Here is a 24,337-nt window from a genome sequence, read left to right as displayed (position 1 = left end):
GTTAAAGGGATTCTATCATGATTTTTATGTAGTTTTTATTTACACTGTTTAAACTGCAAATAATTCACTCTACAATAGAAAATTTCACGCCTGAACCAACAAGTGTATTTAGTTGTAATATTGGTGTGTAGGTGCATCTCAGGTAATTTTGCCTGGTCATGTGCTTTCAGAACCAGCACTTTAGGATGGAACTGCTTTCTGACAGGCTATTGTTTCTCCTACTCAATGTAACTGAATGTGTCTCAGTGGGACCTGGATTTTACTATTGAGTGCTGTTATTATATCTACCAGGCAGCTGTTATCTTGTATCAGGGTTACCTTCCCATTGTTCTGTTGTTAAGCTGTTGGGGAAAAGGGAGGGGGGTACTATCACTCCAACTTGCTGTACTGCAGTAAATAGTGACTGAAGCTTATCAGAGCACAAGTCACATGACTGGCGGCACCAGGGAAACCGACAATATATCTAACCCCATGACAAATTTCAAAATTAAATATAAAAAAATCGTTTGAAAAATTTTTAGTGCAGAATTCTGCTGGAGCAGCACTATGAACTGATGTGTTTTTTTTTAAAAAAAACATGTTTTCCCATCACAGTTTCCCTTTAAGTTTTCTCTGTTAAAGCATGTAGCTTGTTGGATATTGCGACTAGGAACGCTATTTCCAAAAGGTCTGAATGAAAATTTTAGTCTCACTTTTTTTATAGGGTGTTTGCCTTCAATAACACTGATGGCTTTTGCCTTTCCCTTCACAGATAAGTATTACTGGTAGGGATAGAAAAATGATTAAAGGGAAGTTTGCAGCCCCGCTAGTAGTGAATATTAGTTACTGTTTGAATGCTAACAGACACTATTCCTCGTGCTTATACTAACAACGTTGAACTATACAGTATTTATGGATTTGATATATGGGGACATTAATATTGGTTGTTAATAGGTGTTAATATTGGGACATTTTTATGCTTTTTGGAATTTGGGCTTCAGTATATCTGTATCAGTTATTGGGACACTATCACTTTATGCTTCCCAAGCCTCTTTTTGGACTTTTTCATCCCACTAATGACTAATTGGACAATGAGGGATCCTGGGATAGGGAGGGTAGTGTACTTTATAGGTGTGTGTGTGCACTTGATTCTCCAACCTGATGAAGAGAGGTTGCACACCCAAAAACATTGATACTTTGGTAGATTAATTAATGGGGTAAGCTTCCCAAATGCATATATGTACACATGTATGGTTTTGTTCTAATTTTCACTGTAATATTAAAGCCGAGACATTATTGGGCTAAACTGATCCCATAAGAATCAATTTTAATGTCACTATTACAGAACTTATAGCTGGTCATGACTTTATGTGTGACAAATTCCAATCAGGGGTGTCAGGGGTTAGGTAGCTGGGATCAGCTTTCAGGGCATAAAGTAGTCCATGGCTCAATTACAACTCATGAAAGAAAGACTGGAGCTTTCTATTCTGGATGGAGATGCATTTTTAATTATCCACCTGTGAGGCTTTAGACCTAAAACATCCAGGCTGGACTAGCCATCCTGGAGCCAATCTGTTAGGAATCTGTTAAGAGACATATAAGCTTTGTCCTGGACTTTCCCAGGTATCCTGTTAGTGACCGTATTCCAGGGGTCACAGACTCTCACTCACCTTGCACACAGCTTAGACTAGCACAACAGCACTTTAAACACCAACACCCACAATATCCACAAAGCTTGCTGCCACACTCTCAAAATGTAGGTGATAAAGAAATACTCAGATTCAAGTACTCTACCAGAAAAGGGGTCAATGTAATTGAAACACACACGTTTCCTACCAGCAGTGAAATGGTTAATCAACACATAGCGTGCAGAGGGTTAAGGTGCACAGTTACACACATCAGCCAAGGGTTCTTTTTTTAGAGCATCGAAGACAAACATATTTTATATTTATTATTATAAACAGGGGCATAACTACCGGGGGAGCAGGGGGTGTAACTGGCCAATGGTCTGCGTCCCCCCAGCAGATCGCGTGTGCTGCAGCTGGCTGGAGGCAGCTGCAAAGAAAATATGCACTGACGAGAGTGGCGGGGGGGGGGGAGCAGCACAGCCCGCACCAGGGTCCACCCCCACCTAGTTCCGTTTCTGATTATAAAAGGTATAAACATGCAGCCTACTCAGAACCCCAAGTTCACGGACCAACATAACTTTGTTTTTGATAAGGGAGGGATTTTGCCAGACCCCCTGGGATGAACTGGTATGTTAACTATGTAGCTTTAGTGGTGGTGGGGGCTGGGTACTGTTCTGTGCCTTTCCCTGTATTTTCTATACTGAGAATGGGGGGAATTATGGGGAAAAGCATCTCAGCATTTGTCACACTTCTTCCCCCCAGAGTAAGTGCATTGCTGGGGCTCTCCTTTGTAGGGAGTTCCGGCTGAACTTTGAAGGTCCCACTGGCTCAGTGAAACCTTTGGGGGACATAGTAGTTTCTCTTAGTCCATTTTCTCCTTTGTGTTTGGAGACATTTGCATGGGGATTGAGGAGCCTTATTAGGATATGCACAGTGATTTATTTTATCTGCCTGTATGTATGGTATAAATGCTTTTCCCCTCTCTCTATTGCTGGCCAGCAAACCTCTTTTTCTTCCCATTTTTCTTGCTATGCAGACAAAGTAATAAACTATGCTCTCCGCATTTAATCCAGCATTACAAGAATTAAAAATATTACTTACCTAGTGTATCTTTTCCCATTTGGTATAATGTGAGCAAAACCTTAACACTTGGGTTTTTAGGATAAATGCACTGAGCTTAATTAGCAATTAGTAAAAGCTGCAGCAGGTCACATGTCAACAACCTGTGCTTTTCTTATATGCTGATAATGTGGTTTTGCCTATGTTTGTTTTGTGAATAATAAGATTGCAAGCTCCTTTTATGGGGAGATACATAGAAAGCAAAATGTATGTTTTTGTTAATAATTTCAACTTTGTTGTAGCTGAATGTGCCTTTAAGAGCATGGGCTGCTGGGAGAGGCAGACTTCCATACTTAAGTACATACAAAATGCTGATCTCAGAGCAAGCAGTTTGAGTGTAGGGTGGCTGCCTGGAAAGAGGTAGTTGCAAAGTACCCTGTTTATTTTTGTTATATGGAGTTGGAACAGTGCTTTCTGTTAAAAGTTAACAAAAATACCTTTCTTCTGTGTTTTGTTTGTTTTTTTGTTTCATTTTGCTCTGGAAATAAAAAACCTTCCAACAACTGCTGGCTCCTGATCCTTGATGAATGCAGGAAGAACTCACATCCCAACAGGCCTTATTGCTACTTTGTCTTTCTATGGCTGCAAATTCCACCTTAACTTGACACCCACACAAGGTCCATTTACTTAATTCCTGAACTGCATCAGCAGCATCTCTGGGGTCTTCATATTCCACAAATGCACAACCCGAGGGGTTACTGGCCACCCACACACTATGTAACAGGCCATAAAATCCAAGTGACTGCTATTTTATTGCCATGCTTGTCAAGGTTTCCAATGTAGACTTTGCAGTTTGGAGAACTGGTGACTTTGGTTCTATGAATTGGAGTAGGGGTTATAAAGTTTTATTTGTCACTCCAGTCTTGTCTGTAGAACACCCATGTGTCCTCTCCTGGGTGCACAGTTATTCCTCCACTTTTTTGAGGGACACAAGTTGACTGCTGACACTCTAAATTCTTTAAGGTCTGATGCATCAATATTCGCTTGAGGCTTCCTGATATGGGGACCAGTTTCTTGGGCATCCTGCACTTGACACTCAGTGACCCCCTGTCACACAACATTTGCAGATTTGGCTGGTCAGGTTAGGGAGTCTGTGTGGGCATGTTGCCTGTAAGTGAGTAGTACAACCACAAATAAAACAGGCCCAAGGAACCCTAATCTGTTTATAATCTGGAAGAGCCCTGACTATTACATTTCTGGAATGTTGAGCATCGGTATGATCAGCCTCAAATGAGAGGTTTGTAGGACTCAGGGGTAGGGAAACTGGCTGGGACTGGACACGACTCTTCAGGAACTCATCTGCTAACTGGGTGGCCACCTCCAAGGCACCAGGCTTATGGTCCCAACCCATTGTCACACTTCAAGGGAGCAGTTTTTGAAGAATTGTTCTTTTATCATCAACTGGCATAAATCCTCAAGGAAATAAATTTTATTCCCCTGGATCCAGTTGTGGAAAGCCCTCTGCAACGTATTCCCATAATCTTGGTGAGTTTCTTGTGGGGCTTAAGTAAGGTGTGGAAAGCTCTTCTGTAGGAGTCGGGAGTGATGGCGTAGCTAGCGAGGAGAATCTGATGCACTTTTCAATAATTTGCTTGCTGGGGGTATGGAATTTCAAATGGACATCACTACCTTTACCAGTGAGCTTATCAGCCAAAATAAGCACCCACTTCTCCTCACACAAACCTTCAAAGGAGCAAAGGTAGCTGTCTCTGCTCTGTTTAGTTTCATTAAATGTAGGGAACGCAGCATGCGTCGGTTTCACCACTGGCTGCCGTCCCATGGGTTGCCCTGCTGTGGGCCCAGAGCTACAGATCCCAGGCTGATTTCCCTGAAGAGTTAGACACCATAACTCTAGCCTTTCTGCTGGGGTCAGTCCTGGGCCAATAGCAGCAAGGCATCTATGAAACAAGGTGAGGAGAGGTGAGCTGGGGTCCTTACCTCCCCTAGCTAACCTCTTGGTGCAAGTTATAGTTCTCTTCTCCATCCTTAGGGGTTGCTGTGTCACCCTGTCTGTCATCTTCCTGGTTAAGTTGAGTGTAAGGAGCAAGTCATTTAACCAGTTCATGTCTCCCCTTTCCCATTGTCCAAATACCCCATGTGCGGCAGAGTTGTTGTAGTGTGGGAAGCTGAATCTGGGTAAGCTCAGCAAGTGTGAGGTCCAAGTCGTTCCCTGATGTGTCAGAATCCATTATCCACACCGCTTCCACCAGAATTGTCCCGTAAATGTGTGACGTATTAGAGACTGGCACAAATCAGGTACACACCACACTGTGAACAGGGTTTACTCAGGGGCTTTATTACAGATATAAAACACAGACATCAGGGACACAACAGTAGCATGTGAGATTCCCACACTCCCCGGCCAGAAATATAGAGCTTTCCCTGATGTTAGTCCACAGGTTTACAACCCCAAAGTCCTCCTTACACAGTCTTCAAGATACAGACCACAAGCAATACAAAGGTAGGGAGTTCCTTCAGGCAATTCCAAGGTTAAGGGGCCAGTTCATGTGGGTAAGTCCACAAAATAACAATACCTCCAATATGCAGAATCAGGAATAAACAGTCCTTAGGGAGGTAGGGTGATCCAAACTGCTGGGGGGGGGTCTTCCTGCCTCAGGGTAAATTCCAGGGAGGTGCAAAGGTGAGGTACCCTGCTGCAGCCAGGGTGATCCCCAGTATCAGAAGATGCCCCAAGCGAGGAGCTATACATGCAGCCTACTCAGCCCATGCTGCAACCACACAACAACAACTCCCACTTCATAGACCAACACAAATTTGTTTTTGTTGAGGGATGAATTTTGCCAGAACCCCTAGGATAAACTGGTATTTTAACTATGTAGCTTTAGTAGAGGTGGGGGCTGGGTACTGCTCTGTGCCTTTCCCTGTATTTTCTTTACTAAATGGGGGGGGGAAGCATCTCAGCATTTGTCACGGTGCATAGGTACAAAAAGAGACATACATTACAATATAACAGTTTATAAAATGAAAGAGAAAAACATGGAAAACTTATACTTGACTCCAAATATAGAATTTCATGGTCCTGGAGGCAACGGGAAACAAATGGCATAAACTCCCATAGAAATGGGTCTTGTCATGCTTTCACCATCGTATTATTCTTTCATTACTTTGCTGTGAACTCCCTCTAGTGGCCATTTCAGGTATCTATTCAGCAACCCTATAAGGCCCTTTACAGCATTGCATTTAACAAATTCGCTGCCAGCAATTTTGGCTGATTTTGAACTTTTATTGCCATTTTTGAACATTTTGTACTCTTTCACTTTAAGGACTTTTGCTGGGGTTTAGTTTACCCAGGAAAACAATATATTGTAGTTTTTAGGACAACCTGAGCTTTCAGAATATGTTAGAATTTTGGTGTAATTCCATGTCTGTAAAAAGATATAGGCTTCTAAGTGTCTAATAAAATGATATAAATAAAAATACACATATATCATAAACATAATTTATATTATTTACAAGAACACAGCCTATTTGGAAAGTTATATGTCTCCTGAATGCACCAATACCAAATTTATATAATTTTGTTAGGCTAAGTTATGCCATATTCATTTTTCATGTGTATAAGAATGAGGATAATTAAATATAAGTATATAGTTTGAATTATATTTAACAGAATAATGACAGCCTAGTTGTTTACATCATAAGGATTGTACACTTAGGTTTTGGAGAAGAGCTGTTTGGCTTGTAATGTACTTGCTGAGATATTATCATTATCGTCATCACATATGTCTCAAGTCCCTCAAAATGTTCCAGACAAGATTATCATCTGAGACCAGATGGCCTAGAGCATTCATCACTGAACATGGACTAAAAGAAACAAGGACTTCTAACTTCTGATTGGTCAGAACTGAAGCCTTTGGAGACCTCCTTACAGGGGTATAAAAGGACCAACACTGGACTGTTTTTGGAATGCTTATGTACAACTTTGTCATACGTGAGTGTCATTCCCCGCTCTGATAAACCTTATCTGATTTCTTTATCTCACAAGTCTAGGTGGCATTATTTTGTGCAGAAGATTTCCTCGGTTAATAAAGAGACTGGTTGCCTGACATTTTGGTGCCCCATGTGAGGAAGAAGATTACAGCCTTGAGTTGTACCCTACATAAGAAACAAGTGACCAATTCTATCAAATTTCTACTGGCCAGGTAAGAACCAATTTTCATTATTATGCAAAATTAGCTTGAAGTGGACAGAGTGCACTCAGTATGGACTTCTTGAACATGTAATGCCACCTATGGGAATTTAAGCGGTTCTGTATTATGTAATGCCTCTGCCTTCATTCTGCATAAAGATAATAGGGCTTTGTGTAATCCTCTTCATGTTCTACTGCTACCACCTACTGGTAGCTGAGTAAAATAATATCATTAACCCTTTCTTAAGAGTTGTGAATGATGCATGAGAGTAGTGTGTGGAGGCACCTTCATGGTCAGCCTGAGTGAGATAGGGTCCCCGCATTTCTATTGTTGGACCATGAGTTCCAGCTGGCAAAGGTTGGGGGTCTATGCCATTAGAGTGTGGTGAATGAGTTAGTAGGATATCATATCTCTGTGGTAATTTACTAACCTAAAGTGATGCTCATATGTGTAATCATTGAAGTGCTGGGAATTGCTATAATAGTTGGCATACTTTTCTTAATATTAGATATCCTCTGGCAAATCTGGCACTAGTAAGCCTGTGGTGAAATAAAAAGAGCTATAGACTCCTCGGGGCCCTGCGTAAACCACACAAGCGTAGAGTCAGGGCCTTCAGGGAAGGTTTGAAGCTTCTCCGGGAGAAGCAGGCCGATAAGGTGGCTGCAGTCGTGTGGGACCGAGCATTTACCCTGGCAACCGGGTTGGAACTCTTTGTGGAAGAGTGAAAAGGGTAAAGTGCAGAGATGGAACTTGTCCACACCGGAAAGAGTTCCAGGAAAAAGAAAAAAAGAGGAGTAGATGCAGCCATGACCGTGAGTCTGATTCTCCAGGAGATAAACAGACTCCGGCAGAACAAATGGCTGACAAATACGCATAGTGGATTATTGAAAAATTGCCAGAATGGAATCAAATGACCAAGGGTGATCCATTTGGTCAGGTGCCAATTGAAAGAAGTTTCAGTTTAACCCTTTCCCTGCCACAAACTACTACATTCTTGCAGGAAAAGCCCAAACTGCCAAGCACGTAGTACCTACTTTCTTGGCTGGAAAGGGCTCCTCTCTGCATTAGTGGCCACTTCTGCAGAGGCCTCTGGTGCGCTCCCAACCCCCTTGGCAAGGAGCATAGCAACTGGAGGGGGAGGTCACATGGGTCCAGCGACGCGATCATCGCAGGACCCGCCTTTGATTATGCAGATACATGTCTGCTCTGTGCTGCATCTTCTCTCTGCCTGCTCCAGCATGATCACAACTTCCTGCTGTGTGGACTGCCCTATTAGGACCCCCCATGGCTTCAAAGGACCCTCCTGGACTTCAGAACGATTAGTGGCCTTTATGTTACACTCATACACACATTTAAACACAAAATCATGTACACAGTACTACCAAGTTTTTACGCGCGTCTACACCATACAAAGTCTATGGGTGTAATTTTTGAGGCAAAACAAGGCAAAAAAATGTGTCCATCCCTAGTCACGGGTCATTCTTCACAGAAGGCGAAAAGACAGCAGAGTAAATTTGTCACGAATCGGCACCCAGAATCCAGAACCAATGCTAAACTCCCTGGTATCGGCTCTTGCTTCCCTCTTTAACAGTCGCCTTTCACCTCGGGAGGAGCCCTCGGCTAATTTGATGCCGCCAGGTCTTATTAAGAGATGAGCCAAGCGAAGGTTTTGGATGAGCAGAGGGGCACGATCATTTAGCAAACATCCAAAGAAAACTGTAGCACACCGATCAAACTTGTCTTGTGAAGAAAAGTGTTTTTATTGGCTCACGGCAGACATAAAGTTTGGCAATGTTTCGGGCCACGCAGGGCCCTTTATCAAGCCCTGCGTGGCCTGAAACGTTGCCAAACTTTATGTCTGCCGTGAGCCAATAAAAACACTTTTCTTCACAAGACAAGTTTGATCGGTGTGCTACAGTTTTCTTTGGATGTTCGAAATGTTTAGACCTTTAGCAGTAGGTCCTGTGGACTGTCTAGCACCCGGCACCCGAGAGGGTAATTACGTTCAGGTGAGCACTCTAATTCTGTGTCGATCATTTAGCAAAGTCTTTTGGGAAGAAGGTCAATACAAGGAATAGACGAAAGCGTAGTCAAACATGCCGGGTCAGTGCATGTAGAATTCAAGCGAAGTCAGACAGGCAAAGGTCAAAACCAGGAGGTCAATCAGAAGAGTCAAACAGGCACGGCTTGGATTACAGAAATCAGAGTAGTCGGTTACCAGGCAGGGGTCAGGATCAAAGAAGTCAGAATAGTCAATCAGGCAGGGGATCAGATAACAGGAATATTCACAAATAGCACCCAGGAACTCACTAGGATGAACCAATAACTGGCAATGATCTCAGTGCCAAAGTCCCTTTAAATACCATTTACCATTACCATTGCGCGGTGACGTAGAGAAAAGGTGGAAGTGCGCGCTGTGCACGCCCTAAGGCAGCGCATTGCAAACCACAAAACACCGTAGAAGAAACATCACATGCTGGGCGTCCCTGCCGGCCCACTGGACCACCAGGGTGAGTTTTTGTTATAAAATTCAAATGCACTAATTTTATTTGGGGTCCGCACATGCCAGCTGCCTTGGTATATCTATGCATATTGGGCATCAAACTGTTCAGTAGACCCTTGGCATCAATATTTAGGGTGTTTTACAATTGTATTGTATGAAGTTAGGTGAGATAAATGTGGCCAATTGCAATATTTTTAGACAATTTTCAGAAATGTCATAAAAACCTGCTGCCTTTAGCGTTGCTTTGCAGTATGGTAGTTTGGAGTAGAAAGACATAGTTACCCATTTTAGATTTGTCAGAATGTGTACTTTCCAAACATATATGGTTTTCTGGGGTGAACAAACATTTTTGTACTTTTGCCCCTTGAAAAATGCTGTAAATGTGATAACTCATATGGGGTGTCTTCATTCTGGGGCCCCTATACTCCTCCTAATTAGGTGTACCTATGCATCAAACTGTTCAGCGGACCCCAGGCTTTCATGTGTAGGAGGTTCATGCTGTAGACTGGACACTTTGAGGTAATTTTTCAAAAATTTAACACATTTTTATAAAAACTGCTAATTGTAGGAAAGAATTGCAACTTGGCAGTTTGGAGTACAAATATATATTTACCCATTTTGAACTCGTTAGAATCTGTTCTTTCCAATAAGGTGTAGTTTTTTTAGGGTAAACCTACTGTTAGTGGAATGTTTGGCCTTGAAATCAGATGTATGCAGTTTTGTGGAGCGGTGCTTTGGAAATTTGGTAGTTTACTGCTTCGGAGTTTTTGATCTATAGAAGTGAGAAATCTCCATAAAATGATATATATTTGGTATTGGCGCGTTCAGGAGACACAGAACTTTGCGTTTGTATCATACAAAACTGTTTTTTTTATACACTTAGAAGCCCATATCTTTTTACAGGACTGGAATTACAACAAAATTCTAGTATATTTTGAAAGCTTAGGTTGTCCAATATCTTGTTTTCCTGGGTAAACTAAAAGACAGGAAATGCCCCTAAAATGAAAGACCACAAAATGTTCAAAAATGGTCTGGCAATAAAAGTACCAACTTGGCCAAATTGACTGGCAGTGAAAGCACATGGGCAAATTTCAGAAAAAAATTAGTTGATAGGTAAGACAGACAGGGAATGGATGCTGTAAACATTTAAATACTGGAATTTGGCCGATATACACCAGAGATGAATAGTATTGAGAGTGTGCACACTTGTTTCACTAGGCTCTAGGAATTTCCTGATATTAGAGACATAGAGCAGGCAGTCAAGTTTTTTTGTAAGTGTTGAGTGGGTATTAATGTTAATGCTGAGAATTTAGCTGAGCTGCTTAAGAAATTACAGATCCATTGGGACCTGGAGACGAATAGAGGTCCAAAAGGGTTCTGGGAGCTCACCACAGTAATGAGAAAACATGTATAGAAAGGTGAGGATAGCGGAAAGGGAGGAATAACTATTCTCATACACCTGATACAATAAGTGTAAAGCCCAGGCAATCCCAAACTGCTACTGGAGGTTTTTTTTAATTCCTGGTTTACTTGAAGCTAAAGCAAAGCAACCTGCTAGTGCATTTGCTGAGAAAGAAGCAATATAGAAAACTCCCCACAAGCACAAGAGCCTACAGCTCTGGTAGAACCTCCACCATATTAAGATTTAGTTGGCAATGAGCCAGATTTTAGCTTAAGGCATACAGACATTAGAGTGGTACAGTCAGGCTCCTGTACAAGGGTTCCCAGTATGTACAACAGTGACAATGGAACCACAGGCAGAAATAAAAGCTGGAGCAGGTGAAACAATGGAAAGAACAATGACATCAAGAATGTGGACACCATTCACATATTATGAAATCCTAAATTTAACAAAGGAAATACCACATCCTCATCAGAATATATAGTACTAGTATTCTTGAGGGAGGTTTGAAAAATTAAAAACATTCACAAAACCTAGCCTGGGTAGATATAGTGGCTATATTAAGACCAATGATTGGTATCACTGATTTAGAGGCAGTGTCATGAGAGACCTGCAGGGCAGAGTCATACTAGTATATGCCCTAATGGAATAACCTATCCATTCACAGCAATGGACTATGAGATAGAAGACTACCTGAAAAATGGCAAGCTTTTGAAGGAGTCATAGACACATGGGAGTCACAAGAAAAGGTTAGCTTTTAGAAGTGAAACAAGCCCCAGGTGAAGAGGTCTGAGATTATAGTAAAAGGTATTTAGCGCTAGATATAAATCAGAAAGATCAAGCAAATGTAATGTCCAATGCTGCTAAGCAGGCATGGATAGCTGGTCTGCAGAATAGTATACAAAAGAAGCTGCAGGACATTAGACCTGATTACAGGAGCATGGATATGAATGCTCTGAGAGATCTCTGTGCTAGTACAGAGCAGGAAAATCAGAGGAGAGCAAGGGTTAAGAGCTACTACGTTGCAAGTGATCAAAAATGTGAATAGAGAAATTTAGAAAAGAAAATGAGTAACTGCTTCAATTGTCGTCATAATTGACATTATCTGTGGTAACCCAACCAATTAAATTAAATTGACAATTGCCACTCCTGTGTCCAGAAATGGAAACTTTTGAAGAGGTTCTTATTATACCTGCCTATATTGTTGTATATGGCAAGGATGCCTTTGTTGAACTACAATTTCCAGATTTGACCAATTTGGTGGTCATTTGTTTAGTGGACTGAAGAGCAGCGAGAACAATCATAGATTAGAACATTTTAAAGGGCACCAATCATCACTAAAATCATTTCCTAAGAAAATACACTATGTGAAAGTCCAAGAAATCTGATTTTTAAAACAGTTAGAATTGTTTGTATAATGTAAATGATCAGCTCACTATTCCTTCTGCAAGATCTCCCCTATCTCCACTGCAGTTCTAGCTGAGGCAGCCATCTTGGATTTTACTGGCTCCTCCTACCTATATCTTCCCAGCCAACTGCAGCTCTGAAATCTCGCACATGCTCAGTTGAAATTCCTTGTTGCTTATCAACCCTTCTAAGCTATTTTCAAATCAGCCAAACCTGTGTGTTAGCTGCTGTTCAGTAGTGCTGCCCCCTGCTGGAAGTTACTGTTTGCCCTTCATTTGCATAATGACATCACCAGCAGGGAACAAGATAGGGAAATCTCCTGATACTTCTAGTGGAGGAGTTTACTAAAACAAGGCATTCTGGGTAGAATACTCAAAGCAGTGTTACAATCTGAAATTTGCATATTATAGTCTCTGTTATAGTCTCAGTATGGACTCCCTCACCATTTGACAAAGTAAGGGATTTTTTGAAAACCTGCAGTTTTTTCAAAAAACTATATATTTAGTTTGATTAAACGTGTTTAGCTTGTACTGGTCAGATTGTTAATATGTGTTTGATTTTGGCTGTGATAGGTACCCTTTAAGGGGAATAATGTTACAGTTAAGAAAGTCCCTGTCACCACGGGCATAGGTGGGACTATACCCTTGACAGAGATGCAACCTACTGTTGTAACAGTAGGTAGCAATTCAGTTGTCTTAAATATATTGTTAGATGATATACCCATGAATCTCCTGGGACGGGACATATTGCAGGCCTGCATACAATACACTCCAAAGGGTGTGGTTATAACAACAAAATCAATCCCAGAGGAGATCTGTTGTAGATTAGTGTCCCTTCTAGAGTGGGAGGGGGCGAGGGAATACCAAATAGTGGACATAGCAAGGGTGAAATAGAGACAGGTGACATTCTTATAATAATAGAAAAAAACCTGAGAATTAAGGGGGGAGAGACAAAAAAGTGGGTTTAATGGAAGTGCCCTGGTTACATATAAAGATTTAGCCAGGTAGCGAGTTGCCCAGAATACCTTAGTACCCGTTCTCCCCATTACAAAAAACCCCCAAAAATATTAAGGATCATATTGAACTGTTACTGGAGCAAGGAGTGATGGTAGCAGTGGTCTTACTGGCATGGACACCATTATACCCAGTAAGGAAAAGGGATAGGAGAGCCCCCTACCTTTAGGATGGCACATGACTTAAAAGCAGTTTCTTGTTGCAGGTAATATATTCCAGACACCAATACCTTACTAATCTTCTGAGGCATTAAAGCTGGCAATAATACAAGCTCCTACACTAAACTAACCTGAACAAACATTTTCCGTTGTTCTGTGCTGTGACAGGAAATACAGGGAATGGCGTTTTGTGTCAAATGTCACCATCTGGAAGGCGCATAGTGGCCGACAGTGAGCAGTTATATAAAATTATGAAAGGTGCCCCTACATGTGTTAAAGAGGTGGCTGCGGGAGCCATGTTAATAGAAAAAGTGGTCCTTATACGATTGGGTCAACCTCTCACTGTATATGTCTCATGTGGCTGCTAAGATCATACTCAACATGTTCAAACACTGTACTTATCCTCCTCCAGGCTTGGTAAGTATGAAGCCATCCTAATGGTATCGGGAGACATATTCGTGCAAAGATGTCCTGTTCTCAACCCAGCTACCATCCTGCCACCTGAAGAAGGGGCGGTAAGACTGAGACAGAGGTGGGTGACCATGATTATCTCCAGTTAAAGGAGGAGGAAAAGAGTCAATCATCTCTTGTCCTGGAGGTGTCGATGCCTGATCCTGACTTGGTTATATACTGTACATGGATGGCTCTAGGCTATACAAAGATGGAACCACTAGAATCTCATATGCCATTGTAAGCCAGACAGAGATGATGGCTAGTGGCTAATTACCACCTCACTTCTACGCACAGCAGGCAGAATTGGTAACTCTAACAAAGGTTAGTGAACTAGCCAAAGGGAAAAAGGCTGTAGCATATGGACAGCCAATTCTGTTTTTACAGATTTTTGGGCAATCTGGAAGTTTAGAGGTTTTAAAACTACACAGTGAACTCCAATTAAAAACTGGAAGGAGGTCAGTGAATTGGTTGAATCAATAAAATTACCATCTGAGGCAGCAATCTTAAAATGAAAGGTGCATATCAAAGGAATGACATTAGAGGAAAAAGGTAATAGAGTGGCAGATGCAGTGGCTAAAGTAGCTGCGATTGGGACTCAGGGAGGAAACACAGGTTGCACGCCACCCTCAAATATTCTACACACGCTACTGTTAAATGTAGGAAATGTAGCAAAACTCTTAGGTACTTGTAGAACTCACCAGTTAAGAAGGGAGGTCCAGCTGCACTGCCCTGAACCCTCAGCTTTAGGGAGTGGACCACCTTATAAAGAAAAAGGGCAGGCACTAGCAGTGACAAGTCTTCCAGGCAGATTTGTCAAAACACGCCACCCTGTTCAGCTGGGAAGAGAGCTGACAGGACACACGCAGACACAGAGAATGGCCCAGCTACATGCTCAGCTCCCCCTAATAGATTCTTGCTAACGGCTCAACAATATGTGGAAACCAAGCCTATATTGGAGCCTTTCCAAGAGTTAAAATGTTGCAGGAAACGGCCCCTTCTGAATGAAGAGATAAGATAAGAAGGCAAGAGACCGTTATAGCTGTTAAAGAAGGTTTATGGGATAAGCAATATAAATGGTGCATGCCACCTAGAGGGGAGCAAAGATTAAGGAGTCTGGCACATGGTCAAGGCCATTTTGGTCCACAGCCAGTGGCACGTGCCTGGCATAGTCAACATATGGCAGAATTTTTTTTCAAGAATGTCAAGTCTACATAATGCAGGTAAAATTGTACATACCCTGCAGAAACATACGCTTAGTATACATATATGAGGTTCCTGAAACAATAGAGAGTGACAGAGGTATGCACTTCACAGGAAAAGTAATTCAAGAAATATGCAAGGAGTTAGGAATAGAACAAGTTCAGGCAAAGTGGAGAGGTACAATGGGATAATTAAGACTAGACATGCCAAACTTATATCATCAGAAAATACAAAAAAAAAACCAGATCATGGCCAAGACTACTGCCATTGGTATTGCATAGCATCAGAATTGCACCTAAGACGAAATTATATTTGGCACAGACTGGACTGTGTTTACCTCAAGAAATAGGACAAGTGCATAAAAATCTTAGCACATATGTCATTGCCTTACAAAAATAACTTATTTTGTTGCACAAGAATGTATGACTCTTCCAGATCCATATATGGGAGGGAGTGCAAACCTGAAACTTGGAGATCTTGCGGTTGTCAAAGTTTTCCAAAAAGACCCACAAAACTCATTCGCTGCCACAACTATCATTAACAGGTGATAGAAACCTAATGTGACTATTCCCCTGCTCTCTCTAACAGGTAATAACTCACAATACACCAAAACATTAACCACCAGGGGTTAATCATCATACACACAGACTACCATTTCCATTCAGTATGCAGAGGGTTAAGGCTCACAGTTACACCCTTTCAGGCTAGGTTCATTTAGAGCACCAAAGACAAACTTATTAAGTTATAGATATGTGATATTATAAAAGGTATAAGAGTGCAAGTAACAAAAAGATGGTACAAAAAAAGACAGACATTCAATAATACAATTACAAACAGTTGTAAAATAAAAAGGGAAAAACATAGAAACCTATACTCTTACCAAAGATATAGAATTCCTGGTCCTGGAGGCAAGGGGAACAAACTGGATGAACTTCCGACAGCAATTGGTCCTCCTAAGCAAATCCAAATCCGAATCCTCGTACGAATCGAGGATTCGTACGATTTTCGGATCATGTGTGGAGAGTGCCGACATCTTTCGTCCTGCGGAGATTGGACGTTTGGTCAATCGGTCAGGTTTGATTTTGTCCCGACCGATCCCGGCAAAGCCCATTGCACATCGTAATCAGATCGTCCAGCCATACGGCCGGAAGTTCAGATTACCCCCAATATAGCAATGCTCGTTAATGGCATATCGGAGAAAGATCCGCTCGTCCACCTTTAGTCAGAAGAGCTGACAATTTATCAGTGATTTCAGGGCATCGGGTAACTGGACACTCCCCCCTCCCTCAGGGATGCAAGGGGCGTGGCCTAGCAGGACACAGATTGAGTGAGTATGAGCTCCTGTGAGTAGGAACTGGACCAAGAATATAATGACCATAACTCCTTATAGGAACATAGGAGAGAGATGATATTCTATTCATTGGTTATTAATTCTCTCAGGGATTCCATAGATACTAAACATCAATACTGTGTGACCTGCCCCTGCCCAGATATTCACATGTGATACACACAGTACTAACCCTTGTCATGTTTGGACTCGTTTGAAAGATGAAATTACTTTGAACCCATCACCAGTTTTTAAAACTGTTGGTACAACAGGTCTGGATTCTGTGAGGAGAAATATATTTTAGGATGTTATATGTGACCTTCACTTCACCTTTAAGTTCTCCCTCCTTGGGCTTTTCCCCCTCCCCATGGAATGACTTATCAGCCCAGGCTTGGAGAAGGTCAACATAGTCTGTGACCCTGTTATAAATGGCTCCAGACCTTAGTGAAGAGAGGCCTGTCATGTATCTGATTTAGGTACAGGCACAAATATTTCTCATGATACCTTGGCCTGTTTTAGTTACTATTACACACCTGTATCATGACAGTAGCATTGACAGAAACCTGTCCAACTGGGAAACCTAGTGAATCCCCTTAATAAGCATGACTGTCACAATAAAGTGGAGGTGGATAACAAGGGGCAAATCTAGAGATTATGGGACTACTTGACCCACCTACCATATGCATAGGCTCCATGTTTGTTAATCACGCAGTAAGGGTGAGCGGATGCATATTCCGCGTACTGTATTTATTATTTTGACACAACACTAGAAGTATGTAAAGTTGATTAATGGTATACCGCACGGCATGTTACTCTTGTACCCCTAAGCGTTCATGTTTAGATAAAGTAGAGGCGGGGGAAAGGGGCTACATCAACATGCAGTGGTTTGCGTCAATACTGGGATATAATAGTATAGCTATTCCTCAAGTCTTACCACCAGGATTATACTACATTTGTGTAAACAGATCTTACGCATGCCTCCCTATGTGGGCTTATGACAATAGTACAATAGGATGCATAGCACCTGTTTTAAAGGGCATGTAAAGTTTAAAATAAGGCTAGAAATGCTGTATTTTGTATACTAAATATAAACATGAACTTACTGCACCACAAGCCTAATCAAACAAATAATTTATGCTTTCAAAGTTGGCCACAGGGGGTCACCATCTTGTAACTTTGTTATACATTGTTGTGGTAGACTTAAATGATCTTTTGCCTTAATGGACAATCGATCCGGAAACCTTGATGTATCGTGTGGTGATGTTGCGCAATCCCCCGGAAATAACGTCACAGCAGTCGTTCTTAGCTGGGGTCCAGTATTCTGCCTCCCTCTACAATGGCCAGTGGTTTATTATACACCAAGACAAAAGGTGGTCTTACAATATATCCAATCAATGAGCATGTTATGCTATGAATCAATTGGTGGAACCAGCACACAGACACATGTCCATAGAAGAGGGGGGGGGAAAGGTAGACTGCCCTAGGCAAACAAAAGACACCAGGACAAAAGGCACTTCCCCCGGTAATATACATATACACAGACACAGTGATCTTAGCATGGCTTCTACTGATCTTGTAAAAGTACATCTTTGTTCAGTGGTCCGTATTCCTCAACCCCACCCGGCGCCACACCCGACATGCTGCAGTCATGTCTGATGAACACAAATCGGATGGGAATCGGAATGATCGGGCGACTGTGCAAAGGTCGGTCGTAAAGACGCTTATCCCGCATCGGTGGCGGCCATATGGCGAAATATAAGAAATTTCCACGTCAGTCCCTCCTTTTTCACCATATGTCGTCACAGCAACGACTTCCTAACGCTACAATCACTCCAACCAAAGCTTCTAAAGGGTACAGAAAGAAAAGGGAACATGCTACACTACAAATGCACTAACAAGAAGAACCGGCCTAATATTCTTGATCTTCTTTATATCTTGATCATGAGGTCCAGACTGGCCTTCAGGGAGGTGATGTCATCATACAAGGTTTCTGGTTATGTCTTCTTTGAGAAGAACAGCCCAAAAAAAGTCTCCAAGAAGGGAAGAAGTCGGTTCTTTTAGGGACAGTCCATAGTTTGTTAAAAAAAGGTGGTGGTTCTTCCTGTGCTGATCTTCCTGAGGTAAAGGGTTCTGGATGCTTCAGGCGATGGCTCTTTATGGAATCATCACATGGTCCTCTGCACGGCTCTTTGCAACTTGGTTCACCAAACAACAGGTCATTCTCGCCGTCACATAGAGGAGGAAAAGAAAGCAGAGCAGCATCAGGACATACACTTCAACTTCTTTAAGCCATGATCCAATAGAAAACAACATATCACCGAAGCCCCCTAAACCTTTAAAGGGGTTCCAACCCTCCTCTGCAATAGCGCGTGCTTGTCCCTGTAATGCTTTCACCTTGTCAAGATGGGCCTGAACCTTGTCCCCAGTATCTTCCACCCAGGTACAGCAATCCTCCCCGATGAACTCACAGAAACCCCCCTTTGATGCTAAAAGATAGTCGAGAGCCATTTTTCTCCTGAAGCATAAGGGTCTTCAGCTGTCGTTGTGCAGAAGAAATTTCTCTCATGGCTTCGACTGTCTCATTAAACATCTCGTCCATTATGATGGAAAAATTATTTAGCCGTTTCATAAGTTCTATACCCCATCCGGTCCATGCCGGAAACCATGCCCATGCACGGTCCCCTGCGGAGAATAGCTCTCTCCTGGTCCTTCTTTCCACAATTACCCTCCTCTGCACCATCAAGTCCTTGTGACCGTCGGCAATGTAGGAGGCAGGGACTAACCTGACTAAGGAGCATGACCCTCTAGTATTCGGGGAACGGCTCTATAGGCAGCCTGGCCGCACAAAAAGTAATAGGGCCCAGTTAATGAGACACAAAGGTCATTGGGGTTACGGTTACGGGCATTGCGCAACAACTAGATGGATAATGGGATTGCTGCACCCTCCTGAATGTCACATCCTCCCCCCCAGCAGACATAATCATGTCTGGTGGTTAGGTTGTTTTGTCAGGGATTCTATGGTCGATCTGGATGGTTATCCCAGATGGGCATTCGGTCCTCCCCAGGGACTTGGCTCCAAAACCAGAGCTGATATTAAAACAAATCCCGGACTGGCCTAATTGACCAGATACCCACACGGGTCTGCTAAGTCTAGTACAAGCCTCGGGGCTGACATCAAGACCATAGGTGACATTACCATCTAAGAATGTCTGATTAAATTCTATGGACAGACAGATGGCGTTCCGCTGATCTACCTGAAGGACTAAACTTTCTCATGCCCACCCTGATGTCATAAAGGGCATGTACTGCCGCCATTGCCGGGATGCTCTGGCTCGGAGGGGGTTTGGAGCACACCCAGCAGTTGGACCTATTTGCTGTCTTTGCTAATTGTAAATGCATCTTGAACAGTAAATTCGGATGTGACTCCTCATAACAGTATCCAAAATACATTAAACAACAAGTGTATATAGAAACAATGCACCTGATCATTGCACTTGATAGTCCAGCAGCTTCTTGCAGTGGCTGGCGTGGATCCGCCCGTCACGGAGGTGGATGTTGTACTGCTTCTGTCTCGGGTTCCATGAGTTCAAGACAGTTGTGATTGTCTGTTGGTTCAGTCATGGTTGGGTTAGAGTCAGTCACAATCCCTTCGTCCCCCCCTCTTCTTCCGAGTCAGAATGGGTCGGGAGAAGAGATGCGGGATTGAGGATTGTACATTGTCTCACTGTGAGGTTAGTAGGGGTAAGGAGAGTCACTTCAGATTTGGTCAAACGTGCTGCTGAAAGATGTTTGGTTTGGACCTGGTTGAGAATCTCTTGGACAGAGTGTGGGATGAGAAAGGTTAGAGGGGAATCTAAAACTATGTCACCAACTTTCTGTAATAACACAGAAAGTATAGAGAGGACCCATTCTGAATAAAATATTAGGGATCCAATCTCTGCTGTAATTGATCAGACCTAAAAGGGCTCTCAACTGTCGGGTGAAGTCTTTGAGAGTCTGTATCTGTTGTGTTATTAGGTGTTGGGTCCCTTTTGAGATACAGAGGCCTAGAAAAATAACCTTCTCCTTACAAAACTGCAATTTTTCCTTGCTAGCCTTATTCCCAGTGGATGCCAGATGGTTCAGTAGCGAGATAATATGTCTATAGCATGAATCCTTCTCCGGGCAACAAACTAATAGATCGCCCACATATTGTAACAGTGCGACCTCCGGATCCTCTGGCACCCACTGGTCTAATACCACCTTTAGCTTGCAACTATATTCCGATGGGCTAGTCATGGACCCCTGTGGTAACCGGGTCCATGTCAGCTGTCTACCCTGGAACGAAAAAGCAAAGATGTATTGACACTGTGGATCTAGTGGAACAGAAAAGAAGGCATTAGACAAGTTGATAACACTAAAGTACGAAGCTTTAGGAGGAATGGACGCAAGTAATGTATGAGGATTATGCACTAATGAGGCATCACTGACTATGATTTTGTTATCATGGACCAGTCGGTAAGTGACTTCCTGACCCTTGGCTGATTTTTTTGCCACTGGAAATAAATGTGTATTACAGGGTGATTGTGTTTGGAGATATCTATCAATCTGGATCTTGAGACTGTCCATCTGCGCTATACTCAGAGGATACTGTGGCAATTTTGGTAGCACGCAACCGGGGGCAATCCGTATAGTGGCTGTAGGTACTGGCAGCAAGCCGACATCATATTTGTCAACCGCCCAAACCTTAGGGTCTATCTCAGCTAGTACATCCAGGGACAAATGTGTACCAGGTTCTCCAGTATACGGGACTGCCACCACTGCACACAGCAACTCGTCTGTGAGTGCACTAGTTACCACAACACCCTCTGGGTATAAGTGATGTTGGCCTGAATCTCCGAAAGAATGTCTGCTCCCAATAGGTTGATAGGGACATCATCTGAAACTAATAGAGATCTGACTGCTTCGGTGTGTTGACCTAACCTGCAGTACAATAGTTTTGTCTCCCTAAGAGTCACTGGATGACCTGTAAGCCCAATGGTGGGGGTTGTGTTGCCAGAGAGTGGAATCCTGCCTTTTAGATCTTGTGTTTTTAGAACAGTCCTGGCTGCGCCGGTGTCGATGAGGCAGGACAGAGGATATGGCAATTCCTCAAGAAATAGATGGAAATGGGCCGACACCGGTTTGCCTTTCCCCTAGTGGGCGAAGCTATGGGACTGTGTAGCGGCTCCGAAGGTTTTAACTGTTTCAGGGTCTGGTATGAAATGGTAGGTTCCCGGGGGGCCCTCCGTACTACGGTAAGATTTCCCCGGGTTTGGGTTATGTGCATGAGGCCGGTCAGGAACAACATTATAAGGACTAGGAGAATTTTGTTCTTTCTTGTCCTCATTTTCTGGACAGTGGCGCGCTAAATGTCCTTTTTGATCGCAATTAAAACAAGTTATATTAGTACGTTTGGTGAGTTTCTTTTTCCTAGTATAGGGAAGGTGGTCCTGGGCTATTAGCTCAAGAGCTGCCATGATTTTGGCCGACTTGGCCTCTTTCCTGGCATGCAGGTCCAGTTCTATGGCCTGGATTGTTGCCATAAGGGAGTGGAAACTCATAGAATGGGCCTCTGGTCGTGCAACCATTAGCCTATCTCTTAGCTTAGGCACCAATCCAGCCAGAAATGTAGCCTTTAACATTAGATGGATGGGCGATACTGACTGGGTGTTCTCTGGGGCATCTGGACCTGGCTCAAACCCTGCATCTGTTACCCCTTGTTTTACCCTCTGCCAATAGACCGAGGCGTCCTCATCTGGGCCCTGGATCGCTGTCATAAACTGGAATGGGGACACAACACTATACATAGTGGGTATTTTGTCTGTCAGTTGCTTACAGAATTCCTTGCCCCCCCCATAGCGCCTGTAATCCCCCTCAGGGCCCTGTTGGAAGTCATCCCTTTCCAAGGCCTCTATGCATTCTAATTTGGATTTGTCTATTATAGAGATACCTCTGGCTTCACATAAGGTGACCAAATCGGATTTTCCAAGGCGGCAGTAATCCGTTTTGTCAGAGGCATCTTTTGCGGATTCCGGATGTGGGGATGGTGATGGAGACAGATGAGCTGAGGCTGTTGAGATGACCTGTGTTGCTAGCAAATTTAAACCTGTTTGCAGCTCTGTCTCGTCCTTATCATTATTGCTTTCTGCAGTTCTGGCTGGAAGGAAGTACATGATTATGTTTGACCTTACTGTCTGAGACTTTTGAATGCCCTGCTGCTAAGGCTTGGTAGATTCCTGTAACCACAAATTGGCCTTCTCTAAAGACCCATGTGTTTGGAGTCTGGAGTGGAACTCACGGACGAACTTTTCCCAGATCCAGACCTCAAACGTCCCCTCCTTAGGGATGGACCATTCTAAACCTGAAGACCATTTGTGCCAATCTTTGAGGGGCTTAACAGTCCCTCCTCCATATGTGGATTTCATGTGCTGCTGAGCCGTCCTGAACTCAGAAGTGGTACCCTTCTGTTCCCTAGATTTCCCTACACCAATACTCGAGTCTCGAGCTTTTTCCAAGTAGATGCGTCCACCTACAGTGTCTACGTCCACCGCGCAGACCGCCGTCGATCCTTACCTGTTCGTCCTCTGAGTAGCTCTAGGGCTTCAAATACGAACCACGGACATTATCCACCGTAGCCCACTCAGAGAGAAGGATCAGCGGCCGAGGGATCCGGACAGGTACGAACCACGGACACCTTCCTTATCCCTCGTGCTAAATTGGCTCAAAACAGCGCCCTGACTGCAGGATAAGAGTCCCCAATGCCTGGAGTGTTGACAGCAAGTGAGAGGGAGCGACAGGAAGTGAGAACAAGGGAGATATAGTTGAACCTTCCTAGGGATTCCGGTTCGAACCACGGACACCTGGTCACCCCAGTCAGGCCAATAGGTTTTGAGAGAAAGTGGCTAGAAAAACAGAGAGAAACAGAGAAACCCCTCCCCAGTTCACCTCCCCAAGTTCCGTCCCCCAAGCTTCCGGTACGAACCGCGGACACCTGGTCACTCAGTGACGAAAAGTCAAGAAAGCGAACAAGAAAGGGAACAGTCCTCAATAATTTCCCCACAAACTCCACCCCCGGGCTTTGGTACGAACCACGGACACCTTCCACCCTTAGGATGGACCTCGAGGGGAAGAGAAAAGAGAACAAAGCTCACGCGACAATTGATGAACCCGAGTAGGCTTGGCCCACTTTTTCTCCTCACAAAAAGCTAACCAGTTCACTGTTTTTTCGCCCTATACAGTCCGACTTTGCAGCACAGTCCTTATGGTCGTAATTAACAGGAATTTCCTTCCTAACAGCAACTTTCATAAGCAGACAGCAGCTATCTTACACTACCAGACTTCCAATGACGGAAAAGATGTCTTCCAACCAAACCTACAGAGAATGTGTTGGTTTGAGAATAGATTAAGACAGAAAAGAGGGCTAGCCAAAAGCAAGGCAAAGAGTTAGTGTGGTAGTTATAGACAGAGAGAGAGAGAGGGTAAGCAAAAGTGTTTTAGAAGAGAGAAATGGAGAAAAGTGAGAGAGATGGGGATAATAAAGGACGGAAGGAAGGATAAAGAGAGGAAGAGCAGGAAAACAAGGAGTATAACAAGAGAAACAGCTAGTTAACATATAGCCTTATGTTGTAAACCATGCAACACTCTTCCTTCACTCACACAAAAGGACAATTACAATTACAACACCATGTGATGGTCTCTTCCTTAGGAAAACCCCCTATCCTGGAGGAAGTAGGAGTCAATAGACTGCAGGGAACAGCAGAGAGGTATAACAAAAATGTAAAAAATGAGAGAGAGAGAAGAAAAAGAAAACTTTGCTGTTATGAAATGTAAAGATGAAAATCTATTATATACAAAAGAACAACTGTTAGGGTTATATGCAGGGGATGTGCCTCCCACCAATAGCCCAATATACCTTTTCAAAAACTAAGACAACATGGCCGCTGGCACATGTGCTTAAAGACAAAGACAAAATGGCC

General features: G+C 43.1%; 2 protein-coding genes across 2 annotated transcripts in view; one reads left to right on the top strand and one right to left on the bottom strand.

The window, feature by feature from the left end:
• LOC121395196 (zinc finger protein OZF-like) overlaps window positions 1-16,238 on the bottom strand; it is a 461,594-nt gene extending 445,356 nt beyond the window's left edge. Inside the window, 1 exon segment of the mRNA XM_041568186.1 lies at window positions 15,894-16,238. The gene's annotated coding sequence lies outside the window, so the exon portion shown is untranslated.
• LOC108719639 (tyrosinase) overlaps window positions 6,430-24,337 on the top strand; it is a 46,930-nt gene continuing 29,022 nt past the window's right edge. The window contains exon 1 of the mRNA XM_041568184.1: window positions 6,430-6,889. The gene's annotated coding sequence lies outside the window, so the exon portion shown is untranslated. The remainder of the gene's footprint in view (window positions 6,890-24,337) is intronic.

This window comes from Xenopus laevis, chromosome 6S (assembly GCF_017654675.1).
Source record: "Xenopus laevis strain J_2021 chromosome 6S, Xenopus_laevis_v10.1, whole genome shotgun sequence".
NCBI classification, from domain to species: Eukaryota; Metazoa; Chordata; class Amphibia; order Anura; family Pipidae; genus Xenopus; species Xenopus laevis.
This window is presented reverse-complemented; position numbering and strand designations above follow the sequence as displayed.